The sequence below is a fragment of the Rousettus aegyptiacus genome, unplaced genomic scaffold (genome assembly GCF_014176215.1).
Source record: "Rousettus aegyptiacus isolate mRouAeg1 unplaced genomic scaffold, mRouAeg1.p scaffold_m13_p_3, whole genome shotgun sequence".
NCBI lineage: Eukaryota > Metazoa > Chordata > Mammalia > Chiroptera > Pteropodidae > Rousettus > Rousettus aegyptiacus.
This window is the reverse complement of record NW_023416306.1, coordinates 101,613,290-101,616,035: the sequence shown is the minus strand read 5'-3', so window position 1 is coordinate 101,616,035 and position 2,746 is coordinate 101,613,290. Positions and strand designations below refer to the sequence as shown.

Below are 2,746 nucleotides of genomic sequence, written 5' to 3'. Positions count from 1 at the left end.
GGAGAAAAGAGACTGTTGAAATAGGATGAGACCCTTGACCATGTAATTAACATGAGCCTACAGTAAGATCCAAAGAAGTGATGATTCCGATGAACTCGATGAGGAAAAAGCAGAAGGGAAAAAAGTTTATCCCAATCCTCCCCCACATTCTTGAGAAAGATGTTGGTTTCTTGAGATTGCTATTAACAAAAAAGGAGAAGTCACACCATTCACCAACCTCTTCTTCTGTACTAGAGCAAGAAGAGAGGTGGTTTGGCAATAAAAGTGATGTCACAGCTCCTCTTGGAGCACAGTAAAGACATAGCTGGGCCATCGCCTCCACTGCTTACCCGGGGGCAGCTGAAGGCTTGCATAAAGTCTTATAGAAGAATCTGGAACAGCAGGATCCACACCAGACAGAGTAGGTCTTCTAGTGGCCTTGGCAGTTTTTTTTATATTATTTTCTCCAGTTCTTGTCTTCACAAAGGAGAACTTGTGCTTCACTAATCCATCTCTCTGAAATCAGCACTATTGCTCAATGTTCCAAGTGCAACTATATTTCTTAGTGTAACAAAATAGAGTGACATCAAGAACTATCACATTTTTTCAAACTTTAGGCAGCATTTCTTATTAAGAACCAATTTATATTTGCTTTTGTAAAACATTAAAAGTATGTAAATCTGTTGACATTTGATCTTCTCTCTTCACTTACCAGTGAGAGTAATTATAAATTAACATTTTAAAACTCCCCAAGGCAGCTATAACACAAGAAGATAAGTTCCATGAAGGCAGAGATTTTTGTCTGCTTTGTTCACTGCTGTGTCACTAGAGCCTAAAATTGTGCATGACACAATTTAGATTTTCAATTTTCAATGAATCAACACGAGTGACAAAGCTCAAGAGGAAATATAGTAAGTGCTACTGGTTTTTAGAATGAGGATTAGTTTATTTCAAAAATCTTAGGTGAGTAGCAGTGAGCATTCCAGGAAGACAGTTTGATTTAAAATAAATCATGAAAAATAAAGAGGACATAGGTCATTAAGAGATAAAAAGAATGGAGAGCCTAGGTATACACCAACGAAGTAATCTAAGTCCCTGGAGCTAAAGAATACATTGTATATACAAAGAAGAGCAAGTGATGCAGTGAGTTCCTGAAAGTGTACATGAACGAGAAAAGGGAGAAGTAACACTGGAAAGGCAGGTTATGGTTAAGTAACATAGGGTCCTGGATAGCAAGCCATAGGGTATGTTTTCTATTTTCTCAGTGAAGAGAAGCTGTTCTCTGTTTCTGACCATGAAAACTAAAATCACCATCTGAGTCTTAGATATATTAACTCAGGAGTAGTCCAAATTGATGAGGATAGAAGTGGATGCAAAAAAAAGGTGGATCATACCCTTCATGAATGACCTAAAAACAAAATCTGACAGCAATCTGGTGGCTTCCTCCAATTGAATCCATCTGATTTTAAAGAACGTAAGTTTGTATAACTCACTTCAGATTGGCAGAAAAAGATTAAAGGCAAAATGCTTAAAAACCAGGGATGGTGGTTTTCTTAGATATCTGTCAAAAAAAATTGATTCTTTCTTATTCTTAAAGGCCTTCAGGCACCAACTGTGAAATAGGAAAACCAATGAGTAAAAACTGGTGTTAGAGGAGAAGACAGGAACATGAAGAGAAAGGAAAAGTTCAATGGTAATAGATGGCAATAATATAAGAAAGGTGTGTTAGGCAGGAAGTGCAAAAGAAAGGAGGAGATGAAAAAGCACAGTGCAGTGCAATGCCTAGAAGTGCATTCTGCAAGGAATAGTTCATTTTAAACTGCACAATCCACAGGATACATATGTTAAGAAAAGCGAGCTTGGGAAAAAAGTGAAATTCAGTTATTACAATTTGTACAAAGGCCAGTACAGCCTTAGTAATTGATTCCCTAAATCTCAAGCAATGGGAAGATTAGCTTGTCGTTCCCCCCACAACACCCAGGAAAATTTAAAGGGGCTAAAACACTGAGGGCATAAGAGCAGAGATAAGTCTACGGCCATGCCACCCTGAACGAGCCCGATCCTGTCTGATCTCGGAAGCCAAGCAGGCAGGGTAGGGCCTGGTTAGTATTTGGATAGGAGACCACCTAGGAAGATCAGGTGCTGTAGGCATAAAAAAATAAAAAATAAGGGGTTGTAAGCTAACGAGGTCAACCAAGGGTTGCCTCACCAAAAACAAAAAAACAAACAAACAAACAAAAACCACACAGCAGAGCTAAAATTTTGATCCAGCAACATCTGGATAGAAAACTATTACCGAAACTCAAGTGAAGTGGGATTAGATGGCAAAACTGAATTTACTTTTGTAAGGTATACACACCATCTTGTAACATCTAACCTAAATATTAATCTCATGCTACTCATTTTTGTCTGAAATGTCAAATGTATTGTTTTTATTATTTTCTAAGAATCGGTATCATTTAAATAAATATTTGAATCTGGCTATGCTCCACCAAATATCTTTTTACCTAAGGTGGTGCTCAGGTAATATTGGACATATGTGATTGAATCTCTAGCCTTTAGAGAAAAAAGAATGAGAAAAGGGTGACTACTTGTTTGGCAATCTGAGAAAGGATGGCAATATGAAACACACATGTTATATGTTGGCCTCTCTGTATACATTTCTAACTTTCATATATGAAAAGTTTGGAACTATTCTGTCTCTTCTTCACTAAGCACATGCCAAGAATTTGACCATGATCTCTACTGGTGGTACTCATGCATTGCT

The 2,746-nt window shown here is 37.6% G+C and overlaps 1 pseudogene; it reads left to right on the top strand.

The window, feature by feature from the left end:
- Window positions 1-2,007: 2,007 nt before the first annotated feature.
- Window positions 2,008-2,130, top strand: LOC118601348 (annotated as a pseudogene).
- Window positions 2,131-2,746: the final 616 nt, after the last annotated feature.